The sequence below is a fragment of the Schistocerca americana genome, chromosome 3 (assembly GCF_021461395.2).
Source record: "Schistocerca americana isolate TAMUIC-IGC-003095 chromosome 3, iqSchAmer2.1, whole genome shotgun sequence".
Taxonomy (NCBI): Eukaryota; Metazoa; Arthropoda; class Insecta; order Orthoptera; family Acrididae; genus Schistocerca; species Schistocerca americana.
In genome coordinates this window covers 242,317,727-242,332,707 of record NC_060121.1, presented here as the reverse complement: position 1 = coordinate 242,332,707, position 14,981 = coordinate 242,317,727, and the positions used below count along the sequence as shown (strand labels likewise).

At 39.1% G+C, this 14,981-nt stretch overlaps 1 protein-coding gene and 1 non-coding gene across 2 annotated transcripts in view; both read left to right on the top strand.

Annotated features, from left to right (window-relative positions):
- LOC124606745 (condensin complex subunit 2) overlaps positions 1 to 14,981 on the top strand; it is a 195,570-nt gene that overhangs the window by 164,485 nt on the left and 16,104 nt on the right. The gene's annotated exons all lie outside the window — the stretch shown is intronic.
- Positions 11,267 to 11,341, top strand: Trnat-ugu. Its single transcript has one exon. It is a non-coding gene; the product is annotated as a tRNA-Thr (tRNA).

Below are 14,981 nucleotides of genomic sequence, written 5' to 3'. Positions count from 1 at the left end.
AATTGTACGGAGGTGAACAATTCATGTATGAATTATGTATTACGTGTGCCCCACATTTTTCATTTTAAATCTTACAAGTACTTTGAAGCAATTAAAAGCTCATGATTGGACATTTTGAGGACTATCTGTATGGGGCTAGAAGAATTTATATTATACTTTCTAGTCTGATTGTGTGTGTGTGTGTGTGTGTGTGTGTGTGTGTGTGTGTGTGTGTAATTTTGCAATTGATTTAAAGCATTTTGATGAGATTGCAACAGAGATATGTAATACATTTCAGGCTTATTTCAGTTCTCTTCACCTGACTCAACCAGTACATTGCTTCGTGCTGCGTATATCACACAAAAAAACTGTGAAGGTAAAGATAGAGATTCAAGCTCACATGGAGGCTTACCAGCAATTGTTCTGCCCACAACTCATTTGCCACTGGAACAGGGAAAAGACCAAATGGCAGTGGTACACAATGTACCTCCGCCACACTCCAAACAAGAAAGCGAATTAATATTACGTTTTCATCCATTTCTGACATTTAAAATTTCGAGTCTGTAGCTCATTAGGAAGTTACTTTAAAATCAGTTGCAAAATTTGTACCGAACAGATAGACAGATGAGAAAGTGACCTAATAAAAACATGGTAAAAAATTTAATTTTCCATCAACACTGCCTACTTTATAAATTTCTCCTCTTACAGTCTTCACATGCTTTAAATCCTTACTGTTCTGCTGCAATCTCTCTTTTTTGCACTCCATTGCAACATACGTTGCATTAATTTCCTTTCACTTTACTACTTCCCTTCGCTTTTCATCATATTAAAATTTTGTTGTTGACAAATAACTTAAAACTTCACTTCTAATATTCTTTGATTTACATATCAACATAATAATTTTCATAAAACTATCTTTTATTCTTCTTTAGCATTAATGTAGACCATTTTATGAGTCTCTTTCTAACTGTGTATCGCCTGAGATAGAAAAATTGACAGTTCATCTACAACTGGCTACGAAAAATGGCGCAGAACTTAACACAAGGTTCATTTGCATTTTAGTGTATTAAAACATTTTCATTAACTATTTTTGCAGCCATCTATTATACTTCTGCTACTGATTAGTCAGAGATGTCCACTTATTTGTACTGTTTAACTCAATGTGCCAAATGAATATGACATTTTTTTTCCAATTAGGATGTTATATTTATTATTCTTAGTTACATGACTAGTTTCAGCTTAACAAACTATTTATATTATCCAGATCAAGGTACTATAGACATGAAAATGGCAGTGATCTCTCATGATGTGCTCTTGTCCCATGGTTGTTTATAAATTATTGTAGAAATGATACTATTCATGATGGTTTTCAGTCAGTGCACTTAAGGTGGGAAATAGCTGTACAGTTTATCTGTGCTCTTGCTGCTTAACACTAGGAATGCAGCATCTAATATGTTTAATATTTTAGAAAGCACTCTTTCAATGAAGAATGAACAGCGATCAGAGTACATAACACTGAGGTGAGGTGACAATAATCATGGGATAGTGATGTTCACACATACGGATGGTGTTAGTATTGCTTACACAAGGTATAATGGGGCAGTGCATTGTCAGAGCTGTCATTTTTATGCGATTATGTCCACACAACGGGAATTGACAGACTTTGAACATGGAATGGTAGTTAAAACTAGATGCGTGGGACATTTCATTTTGAAAATCGTTGGGGAATTCAACATTATAAGGTCAACGACTGACAGCAGCAGCGTCAGCATAGAGTTGTCTGTGCTGAAATACAAGCACCACTGTGTGAAATAAACATAGAAATCAATTTGGGATGTACGACGAACATATCCATTATGGCAGTGATGCAAAATGTGGCGTTAATTGGCTATAACAGCAGACGACCGACACGAGTGCCTTTACTAACAGCACATTGCCTGCAGTGCCTCTCCTGGTCTTGTGACTGTATCTGTTGGACCCTAGATGACTGAAAAACCTGTGCCTGGTCAGATGAGTCCCAATTTCAGTTGGTAAGAGCTGTTGGTAGGGTTAGTGTGACACAATCCCCACAAAGCCATAGAACCAAGTTGTCAACTAGACACTGTGCAAGCTGGTGACAGCTCCATAATGGTGTGGGCTGTGTTTATGTGGAATTGACTGGGTACTCTGGTCCAACAGGACAAACCATTGACTGGAAATAGTTATGTTTGTCTACTTGGAGACTTTTGCGGCCATTCAGGCACTTCATGTTCCCGGGTAGTGATACCATGTCACCAGGCCACAACAGTTGGCAACTGGTTTGAAGAACATTCTGGACGGTTCGAGCAAATGGTTTTGCCATCCAGATTGCCCATCATGGATCCCATCAAATATTTTTGGAACGAAATTGAGAGGTCAGTTCACGCACAGCATCCTGCACTAGCAACACTTTCACAATTACGGCTGCCTATAGAGCCTGCATGACCCACCATTTCTGCAGGAGACTTCTATCAACTTGTTGGATTGATGCCATGTCAAGTTGCTGCTCTACGCCAGGTAAAATGAGGGCCAACATAATTTTAGGAAATATCCGATGACTTGTCACCTCAGTGTAAAATTCAGTAAAACAGTCTTGATCGGAACAGGTGTTTATTTTGGTTGGCAGCTGGTTTCAGTCTATAATTCAGACCATTTTCATGCCAAATGCACTTTAATACAATTGTAGTGCTTATTCAGAAGGACTTCTGTAAAAATAAAAAAAAAATTAAAAAAAAAGGATGGTAACATGCTAAAAACATCTAGAATAATAAATCTTTGAAAACTGAACCAAGTAATTTTTCTGTACATTACTAGCAGATTCTGGAGACTTCCTCATTTACTCTTTTTCTCAGGATAGTTCTGAACACATCCTTACTACTGTCTAGCATTGGCAGTATTAATTTTGAACTTTTATTTGTTGTTGGTCATACAGAATATCTAGGATTCTTGTTAAAGTGTAGTAACTGATCAGTGAGAGACCATCCAATTAACTGGAATTAATTGTATAGAGGGAGGGCTGGAAATGTATTAACCATAGGATTACCAGAATAACTCAAGACTGCAGTAGAAAAATTCAATGTATTCAATAATGTTGTACATTAAGGGAGAAAAAACTGTGTAAGCCCATTATAGAAAACAAGTGTCACAACGTACAGTATAATGATATGCAAACAAATAATCTTTAGTGTCTAATTCACAAAGCAGAATTAAATGAAATAATATTAAGGGGTGAAATATCTTTAAATAACATCTGCTCTTTGAATGATTACCATGCACGTAAACCATAAGATTTCTTCATCTGTCAGAGATCCACACACCTACTTATTTTTCTGATACCCGACTTCTTAAAATATCATGTGGAACATGTGATTGTTCAATATGTTGCTTTAAACTTTCTCTTATGTCACAGTTATCCTCATGGCCTGTGGTGGAGACCAGTTTCCTGTCCTGTATTTGTGAACCGAACATTACAAATCTTTCTGAAAAATTCCTGATACAAAATAAGTATCCAAAAAAGCGGTATATGATGTCTGTCACCTGGGCTCCTAGATCACTCTTGGGACATCCCAGTGACTGGCAGAGAAAACTGAGAAGAGTGGAGTTTCAACGAAGCTCACAATTTGCAGCATTGTCTGATTGTAGCCTTTGGTTCTGAGTCAAGTGGAAGCACTGAACTAGAGACTTCAAAGGTTCTGTGACAAGCGAGGCTGCGACTTCCTGGACTTGTGCCATAGGGTTAAGAACTGTAGGGTTCCCATAAATAGGTCAGGTGTTCACTACACATCAGAGGCTGCTACTCAGATAGCTGACTGTGTGTGGGGTGCAGACAAGGCTTTTTTTTTAGATTAGGGGACTCTTCAGCCAATCCAGATAACAATAGCTATAGGAAACCCAGAAGTACTGATGTAAGATAGAAAGAAATGCCTCCTTCAGGTGAAAGTAATAAATTCCTAATGGTAAACTGCCGAAGCATTCGCAACGAACTGCCTGGAGTTTGAAGCACTCATGAAAAAGGTACTGAAAGCAGGTTGAAACCTGAAATAGATAGCAGTGAGATTTTTGGGGAAAATTTAAATGTATATCACAAATGGGGTGTGGAGGTGGTGTCTTTGTCACAGTAGACGAGAAACTCAAATCCACTGAGTTAGAAATTGAAGCTGCCTGTGTGATTGTTTGATCAAGACTTAGTATTGGGGGGGGGGGCATAAAATGATTGATAATTTGGATCCTTCTATTGCCTACCAGACTTATCTCCTGATGCAACTGAAAACTTTTTTAAAGAAAACCTCAGTTCACTTGTATGTAAGTTCCCCAATCATACAGAAATCATTTAACAATTAATTGGGAAAATTACAGTTTTGTTAGTAGTGGCCATGATAAGACATCCCGTGAAACTTTACTGAATGCCTTCTCTGAAAGCTATCTAGAATACATAGTTAGGAACCCCACTCATGATGGCAATATATTGGATCTAATGGCAACAAATAAACTTGACCTCTTTAAGGATGTCCACATTAAATATGTTCAGTAAGCCATGTAAAAAATCAGTAGTGTCATATCTCAACAAGGAACTTGAAACTTTCAGCACAGAGTAGGAGTGTGTAGAGGAACTCTAGCTCAAGTTTAAAAGAATAGTTGACCTTGCACTGTATAGATATGTACCCAGTAGAACAGTTCATAATGGAAGGGAACCTTCATGGTATATAGTCACCGTAAAGAAAATCCTAAAGAAACAGATAATACTGCATAATAGGTGTAAAATGAAGTGTAGGGCTATAGAAAGAGAGATACTGAATGAAATGAATTTGGCTGACGAGAGCAATACGTAATTCCTTACCATAGCAGAATACTGTTATGTTATGTTTCACAGAACACAAAGAAATTCTGGTCATATGTACATGCTGTAAGTGGCACAAAAGTTAGCGTCCAGTTCCTAGCGAATGAGACAGGAACTGAAATTGAGAGTAACAAAGCAAAAGCTGAAGTGCTTAACTTAGTTTTCAAGTGTTACTTTGCGAAGGAAAACCCAGGAGTATTGCCCCAATTTAATCCTTGTACCCCTGAAAAGATGAGTAAAACAAGTATTAGTGTCAGCTTAGATAATTAAAACTGAATAAATCTCCGGGCTCCGATGGAATCCCTGTCAGATTATATACTGAATTTGCAGCTGAGTTAGCCCCACTTCCAACTCTATCATAGATCCCTCAAACAAAAAACTGCACCCAGTTCTTGGAAAAAGGCACAAGTCACACCCATTTACAAGAAGGGTAGTGGAAGTGATCCACAAAACTACCATCCAATATCCTTGACATTGATTTGTTGTACAATCTTGGAACATATTCTGGCTCAAACATAATGAAGTATCTTGAACAGAATGACCACCTCAATGCTAACTGGCATGGTTTTCAAAAACATCGGTCATGTGAAACCCAGCTCGCACTTTTCTCACATGACATGCTGAAAGTTTTGGATCAAAGCAAACAGGTAGGTACAGTATTTCTTGACTTCTGAAAAGCGTTTGACTCAGTACCGCACCTACATTTATTATCAAAAGTACAGTCATATGGGGTATCAAGTGAAATTTGTGACTGGATTGAGGATGTTTTGGTAGAGAGGAAAGAGCATGGTATCTTGGATGGAGCACTTTGGTAAGGAGGATACAGCACGGTATCTTGGATGAAGAGTCATCTTCAGATGCAGAAGTAAGTTCAAGTGTGCCCCAGGGAAGTGTGTTGTGACCCTTGCTGTTCATGTTGTATAGTAATGACTTTGCAGACAATATTAATAATAAAATAAGGCTTTTTGCAGATGATGCAGTTATCTATAATGAAGTACTATCTGAAAGAAGCTGCTTAAATATTCAGTCAGATCTTGATTAGATTTCAACGTGGTAAAGAGATTGGCAACTTGCTGTAAATTCTCAGAAATGTAAAATTGTGCACTTCACAAAATGAAAAAAACATTGTGTCTTATGATTATAACAACAGTGGGTCACTGTTGGAATCGGCTAAGTCAGACAAATACCTGTGTGTAACACTTTGCACGGATATGAAATGGAATGATCACATAGGTTCAGTTGTGGGTAAAGCAGGTGGTAGACTTCCATTTATTAGTAGAATACTGGGGTTGTGCAATCAGTCTACAAAGTAGATTGTTTACAAATCACTCGTGCAAGACATTCTAGAATATTGCCCGAGTGTGTGGGACCCATACCAGATAGGACTAACCGGGGATATTGAATGTATACAGAGAAGGGCAGCAGGAATAGTCACTGGTTTGTTTAAACAATGGGAGAGTGTTCACAGAGGCGTTCAAACAATCTTTCTTGCCATGAACCTTGCAGTGGTTTGCAGAGTATAGACATAGATGTAGATACATCCATTAGAATGGCACTGTTATAGTATTAGCTGTGAATGAGACTGATGATGTACACTCTTTGGGTTTCTGCCATCCTAGGATTGAGTGTCTTTCTCTTCTTTTTTTAACCTTCGCCAGTATATCCCTGTCTCCTTGGCCAAGGAAGGAACTACTAGTTCTGAAAACTTGTTAGTGTATCACTTTAACTTCTACATGTGTCCGTCAGTAGTGCTACACATTTCTTCTGAAAATATCTACTGGCAAGCAATTATGCCCCATAATTTGTTAGTTTTCTTGATTGAATTTTCCTGTGGCAACTATCATTTTCTATTTTAGGCAAGAATGAACTTTTTATGTGAACTGGAAAATTATAATATCAATTAATAAGAATTTTATGAATCTATACTGCAATGCTTTTAACTGTTGAATACCTGCTGGAATTCCTTACTATGCATTTTTACTTTACATGTTGCAAGCATTAGGGGATGCTACTGTGGTCGGTATTAGTCCATTACTTTGCACATTTTTTTCTTTCCTACACCTTATATATGAATCTCACCACTGAGTAATTTAGTCACATGGACAGGAACTTCATCAGAAAACAAATTTAACAATTGATTTGGTACAGCACATTAGTCTGGACAGATCATCGCATCCATGGAAATATATATTTCTCTACTATTTGTCTCCTGAAGTCACATCTCAAAACATTGACTTGAAAAATCAGTGTGAATGAATTTCAAGTATTTAAATCCACTAAAGAAGTTAGTCTAGTCAGTCTTTTAAAGAACACCACTATACATTATCTTCTGAGCACATCGAGTGTCAGCTAAATGTATTTCCACTTTACCTGTTTCAGTCAACTTTATAGAATGATACTGGTAGCAGATAAGTTAATTTTGATATACTGAAGAAACAATCACAAACTGCATTATCTAGACTTCATTTTGAACTACAGAACCAGAGTTGTCACTTCAAGCATAACTTATTTGTCTTCACGAAATTCATCCGTACTATGGATGTGTACCATATACTGTGCCAGGAAGTTCCTCGTCATGCACATAACTTTCTGGGCCAAATTGTCTCAGTAAATATACTTCTACCTCTAGAATTCAAAAAGTTCTAAACTTCTTTGCTAATTATATTTGGTAAACACACATCAACATAGAAAGGATGTGTTAGAGCACTGTTGATCAGCTCATTTGCTGGAGCTATGGAGAAACCCCCTCATTTTATTGTTTTGTTTAGTGCTGCCTTTTTTGGCAGAAGTGGGGAGAGGGGGTATGTGAAAATGCAACTTCTCTTCTCAAGAGCTCTATAAGGAAAATTTGCTGGGATATGGTAGGTCACTGCTCCTTCATTACTGTACTCCAGCAACATCCAGTTTTGTGTGTTAATGAGCACAGTGTAAAGGTAGAGTTCCCAGGAACATATTGTGGTCCTTTCTGATTCCACATCAAGACATTTACAGGGTATGACTGCACCATATAAGAGCTTCAAGCCACACTGAATTCTAAAAGTGGGAGATCATACATGATTATGTAATCCTAAACTTTTGTGTGATTATGTAATCCTAAACTTTTGTGTATTGTTGTATATCTTATCTGGAACATGCATAAGAGTATTTTAGTCATGAGTCTCATTTGTGGTGGTAGGATTGTCACAACTGTCAAAATACAAGTAGAGTCACAAACGTCCTGTCAGATTAAACAGTGTGCCAGATCAGAACTTACTCTCAAACTTCCACATTTTGCAAGCAGTGCTGTCACTGTTCCAGCTATCCTGGCACACCTCACTTCACATCTTCTAATACCTTTACCTTCCAAGCTCTTCAGAAGTTGTACTTGATACCTTACGAGACAAATATTTCTGTAGGGACAGAGGGGAGTTGGGGGGTGGGGGGGAATTAGAATATTCCAGAGAATGGTAAGGGTCAGGGTCAGGGTTTGAGCATACAGTTGTAATCTGATGACATCCCAGAACTGCGTTCTGAACTAAGTACCAAACACTGTGATTATCACAGTAGACTCACTTTTGGGGTTTCGGGAGAAGTGTATTTAAATCTCTACCTGAAAATCATGATTAGGTTTCTGTGGTTTCCCTAAATCAGTTATACACATTTTTTGTCAAAAGATTATGTTTAAGTGCTGCTGTAGTCAACAGGTAACTGCGAAGCAAATTGTATTTCAAATTATAGTTTGACACAATGTTCCTGAAGCATGAATTAGTCGTTCACATTTTCAAGATTAATTTTTCATATAAACATGTCAAACCAAAAATTGCATAATGTTTATAAAAATTCTAATTGACAATGAGAAAAAATTGCATAAAACTTTTGTAAACTTCACTTGAAATTTATGTGACAAATGAAAATACAAAATTTCCAACTGACCTTCAGTAAGTAAATGGTTCAACACCTCTCTCTATAGGAGACAAAACCTCTGCATATGTATTCCAATGACATGGCATACGTAAATCTCCACTTCAGATATTCCGAAAGATTGAGCAGGTTTTGTGCATAAAAAGTCAAATATTGAAGCAATTATGTTATAATTATGTTAGGGTTTGAGCCCATGTTAAACTGTAGGTCCTTCTATAGCTAGCGGGTAAATCAGTTCAAAGGCCAGGCAAAAACACTCCACTCCCCTTACGACCATGCCTATTAAAGCACTCAAGTGTTCAAACCAGCCTTCAGATCAGGGACAGCTTTACCTCCAATTGCCTGCCCCTTTTTTGTGCTTCCAGAGGATCACCTATAATTTTAATTCTTCTACTCAGTTGTACAGATTAGTAATCAACATGTTTAACTCGAAATATATTCAGATCATTTGTGTAATGGGTTACATTTGGAGTAATAACATGCCTCTTCATTTTACATCTCTATATATTTATGAATTTTATTCCCATTCATATGCTGAAACATTTTAATTTTGGTGATTAATTTAAAGAAAAAGTTCATAAACTTCCTTCATCTAAGTTTCCCCTGGCGTACAAGATGTTCACGTATTACGGGAATGCAGCCAGGTGACGCCGTTGACAACCACCAGCCATTCAAAAGCAGCACACCGTGTCACATTCAAAGCCAAACAGCAGCAAGTAAGCACTGTGCAGGGGAATTTAAAACCTCATTTTTCAAAGAAACTCTGAAAAACTAACACTCAGACACACTGTATACACTAAGATGACCAGGAACCTAGAAGGACCCTGGTGTTTGATGGTGGCCGAAATGCACAAACTTTGTATTTCCACAAAATATGGCCAGTCCTGTTCAGAATATTCCTTGTGTAAGGTAGAAAGGCTGTAGACTTCGGTGCCACCTCGGTATTATCATTCACCCAGTGCCCAGTTGGTCCATACCACAAAGCACGTATGACATGTCTTTCACTATAATCATGTGGATGAAGGTACAAAGTTGAGCTGGATGGTGAGAACTATCATCCTGCAGATAAGACAGTGTGAGAGGCTTACTATAAATGGCATGTCCCAATGTACCATCCGCCTTCCTCCTGATCAACACTTCAAGGAAGAGACAGCAGCCATTCTTTTCCACCTTCATTTGTGAAACAAATATTCGATTGGATTCAATTAATGCGTTCTAAACAGTTATTCAAATTCTCACTTTCATGATGCCAAATAACAAAACTATCATCTACATATCCAAAAAAGCATGCATGTTTCAGGGCCACCAATTCCAAGGCACATTCCTTGAAATCTTTTGCAAACGAATTGGCAATAATAGGTGACAATGAGCTTCCCATTGCAACTTCGTCAGTCTGTTCATAGTGTTGGTCACTGAATGTAAAGTAAGTGTCAGTCAACACATGTCAAAATATGTGTGTTAATTCATTACCAAACCTAACCTCAGTCAACCATAATGAATGAGACAGAGGAACACAAGTGGGGAGAGATAGAGAGAGAGAGAGCACATCAAAACTTACTAGAATATCAGAGTCACTCAAATGCATTCCCTCCAATCGATGTAATAAATCCACCGAATCCACCGAGTTCTTAATGTCATGCTCACATTGACCTACTTGTAGGGTTCAACAGAGTAGCAAGGTGACTTGCTACAAGATATGCCAAACCACCAATGTTACAATCAGATGAAGGAACCCTTTCCTCATGGATGTTAGGGAGGTCTTATAACTTTGAGGGAACAGCACAATAAGAATTAAAGACTCTTGATAATCTCCTGCAATAAGGAACTTTGATCGTGGAGGCAGTTAGTCTCTATCTCAACACTTTTTGTGGGCTCAACACAGATCCTGATACGCTGAATCAGACAGTAAACACTGCATACTTTGAATGTAATCCTGCTTGCCCAAATCAACAGTAGCATTGCTCTTGTCCACAGGTAAAATAACAGTTTCCAGATCAACTGTAAGTGAAGGTAAAGCAGCCCTCTCATCTGCTGTAATATTACTCTTTGGTGGATGTGCCCCAGTCAAAGCATGACATGCCTCCCTCCTGGCCTCCTCTGCAACATCTGGAGGTCGTTTAAAAACAGCCTCTTCAGAAGAAGTAATAAAATCAACCTCTGGCAACTGCTTGGGATTCGGTGCAAAATTTAAACCGTTCCCTAACATGAAATTAGAATTATATTAATACTTTCAGCTGCTGACTGGCGTTGATATGTATCAACTGGGACAGGTGAAAATGTGTGCCTTGAGCGGGACCTGAACCCGGGATCTCCTGCTTACATGGCAGTCACTCTATCCATCTGAGCCACTGAGGGCACAGAGGATAGTGCGACTGCAGGGACTATCTCGTGCATGCCTCCCGCGAGACCCACTTTCTCACATTGTATGTCCACACACTACATTCGTAGTGTCCCACCCCAACACACTCATTACTTGTGGAAGACATTCTTACCAAGTCCAGAGATAGTCCCTGCAGTCGCACTATCCTCTTTGCCCTCGGTGGCTCAGATGGATAGAGCGTCTGCCATGTAAGCAGGAGATCCCGGGTTCGAATCCCGGTTGGAGCACACATTTTCACCTGTCCCTGTTGATATATATCAATGCCCATCAGCAGCTGAAGGTATTAATATAATTCTAATTTTGTTCTAGACAGCTGCTGGTCATCAATGGTGTCTGTCCTTTCTTCAGGCACAATGGTGTCTGTTCTTTTGGGCAAGTCCGAAAGAACAGACACCATATCCTTATAAGTATATTACCCTAACATGGATAAAGCTGCGTCGCCAAAAGCTTTCTCCATGAGATTTATAACAGGACATCAAGGTATGCAGGGTGAGTTAAAAAGGAATGATATAGAAATTTATTGAGATAACTCACATAATCAGTAGATGTGTCCGTTTACAGGAAACAGCCTCAAAGCCACTACGAGCACCAGCATAGTGCACAGTCAACATGACTACTTTCAGTAGCACAGAGCATACCCACTGTGTGTTTTGGTTTCATGAAATGAACTCTGCAACAAATGCTCTGTGTAAATTTTGCACAGAATATGCTACTGAACCTCCGAGTAGACCCGCAATTTACTCTTGGCTCAAGAACTTTCTTGGGACAGAGTGTTCACTGCGCTGTGATAAATTACCAGGTCGCCAACATGTTGCTGATTATGTCAGACAGGTTAGGAAGAACTTTGCCCACAGTCCACAAAAATCAACACAACATGCATCTCATGAAATCGGTATTCCACAAAAGACTGTTTATCTGATGAGTACTGTGTAGAAGTTTAAACTTGAAACCATATATATTCACAACGGCACAGCACATTACTGATGCCGATAAGGCTGCTCAGGTGTAATTCTGTGTGGAAATGTTGCATCAGTAACAGGATGATGAGACATTCCTGAACACAATAATCTTCAGCCATGAGTCAACATATCATATCAATGACGTGGTGAACACCCGCAACTGCAGAATATGAGGCAGTGAAAATCCATATGCACCTTGGAAGACGTTCATGGCAGCCCCAAAGTTAATGTATTCTGTGCCCCTTGCAAACTGAACGTGTACAGCCTTTTCTTGTTCTTGGAGAAAACTGTCACTGATATTGTGTAACTGGATATGCTTGCAAATTTTTTAAATTCCACACATCGATGATGATGATGATCGAGATGAGATGGTTTCCTACCAGCAAGACAGTGCAACACCTGATTTCCTCACAGGATTCGAGGTTTCCTCGATAATCACATCGCAGGTCAATGGACTGGCCAAGAAGGGCAAATTGCATGGCCACCTCACTCCCTAGATTTGACACCACTGGATTTTTTCTTCGAGGTGTCATTAAAGACCATGTGTATGTCTCGCCCCTACCAAACAATTTAGCCAACCTGAAAATTTGAATCAACACTGCCATTGCACAAGTTATACCCAATTTGCAGGAAGAAATTGATTGAGAAGAGAAAGTGGATAGTAATCACCAAAGGGCTCAGTGTGAAAGGGTACTTAATACCTTGGTTCACAGGGCCCATTTCATCTCAGACCCTGAGAGTTTGTCAGCTGACTTATCCTATCTAAAAGTCACCTTTCATTATAATGGGCAAAGTCTACAGCCTTCCGCCATACACACACACAGGGAGCATTTCAAACAGAAGTATGTGCTTCAATCACTATCTACAATCAGGAATCTTTTAGGTTCCGTAAAAGATGATCTTGTTTTGCGTATGGTGGGTATCTACTGTATGCCTTGCAGTTGTGGCATGTTATATATGATCAGACTATCAGAACTGTGGAGGACCAGTGTACAGAGGATAACCAGCACACATACTTACAACAGCTGCACAAATCTTCCATTGCAGAACATTGTCTTGGCAGTGGTCATCCTATAGAATATAATATGGAGATTCTGGCATGCTCTTTCAGCTACTAGGATAGTGTTGTCAAGGAAGCTGTCGAAATTAACTAGCAAGTAACCTTATAAATAAAATTGGCGTTTGTCATTTAAATTTTGCATGGAATCCTGCTCTCTCCCTTTTCAAAAAATAGAGGGACAGAGTTTATTGTACCTCGCCCATTGATTATTAATTTCACTACTGATAACTTCTAATGTCAGTCTTCATTGGTTTGTGATGATGCTAGTGTTTACAGCTTTTGTGTGTGTGTGTGTGTGTGTGTTTGTGTGTGTGTGTGTGTGTCAGAATTTCTTTGAAAATCAAAGTTTTAAATTGCCCTGCACAGCACTTACTTGCTGCAGTTTCACCTTGAAAATGGCAGGGTCTGCTCCTGTCAAAATGTTGGCTGTTGTCGATGATGTCACCCAGCTTCATTCCCATAAGTTACTTGAACACCAATTACGCTGGGGGAAACTCGAGTCTCATACTGTTTACCTCTATGCAGAGGAAATACATTGTTGCTTGCATAGGCTGGATAAATTTTGCAGCAGTAGAGTAAGCTTGCAATGCGTATTTGGTTTTTGTTTAGGTGTCATGTTCAAAATATTGTTCCAATGTTTGCTAAAGTTGTGCATCATATTAATCCTCCTGCCACCTATCACATCAACCACTGATTCTGGCATCCATTGCATCCTGGACCTTTAGACTCCAGCTTCTCTCAGGTCGTCCACACTTTCTTCTTTCCGCTGGGGTCCATTGCCACACTTTGGCCATCAGCTATCACCTATCCTTCCTATATGTCCATATCATTTTAGAAGTTCCATTCCTGTGGTGTCTGTTACTGATTTATTGACATTCATAGGCTCTCTCGTATTGGCATTTGGTATGTGGTTCAGCCTGGAGATGGCACAACGCCTCCAAAAGCCTATCTCTAGTGCAAGCAATTTGTTTCTCTGATGTTTGTTCATTACCCGTGTTCCTGCTTCATATATAGTGATGTTTTCAGAAACTAAAGGATACGCTGCCTGTCTGGTTCCTTTTTATTATGCGAAAGGACCGAGTTCAGTTGTCATACAGCCTTCGTGCCCTGCCCTCTGACAGAATCACAATGTCATCGGCGAACCTCAAAGTTTTTATTTTTTCTCCATGGATTTTAATTTCTGCTCTGAATTTTGCTTTTGTTTCCTTTACTGCTTGCTCAATATACAGATTGAATAGGCTACAACCCTGTCTCACCCCCTTCCCAACCACTGATACCCTTTCACGTCCCTCGACTCTTATAACTGCCATCTGGTTTCTGTACAAATTGTAAATAGCCTTTCGCTCCCTGTATTTTACCCTGCCACCTTCAGAATTTGAAAGAGAGTATTCCAGTCAACATTGTCAAAAGCTTTCGCCAAGTCAACAAATGCTAGAAATGCAGGTTTAACTTTCCTTAATCTATTTTCTAAGATAAGTCGTAGGGCCAGTATTGCCTCACGTGTCCCAACAAACTGAATTTCCCTGAGGTCGGCTTCTACCAGTTTTTCCATTCGTCTGTAAAGAATTCGCATTAGTATTTTGCAGCCATGACTTATTAAATTGATAGTTTGCTAATTTTCGCATCTGTCAACACCTGCTTCCTTTGGGATTGGAGTTATTATATTCTTCTTGAAGCCTGAGGGTATTTCGCCTGTCTCATACATCTTGCTCACTAGATGGTAGAGTTTTGTTAGGCCTGGCTCTCCCAAGGCTGTCAGTAGTTCTGATGGAATGTTGTCTACTCCCTGGGCCTTGTTTCGACTTAGGTCTTTCAGTGCTCTGACAAACTCTTCACGCGGTATCATAT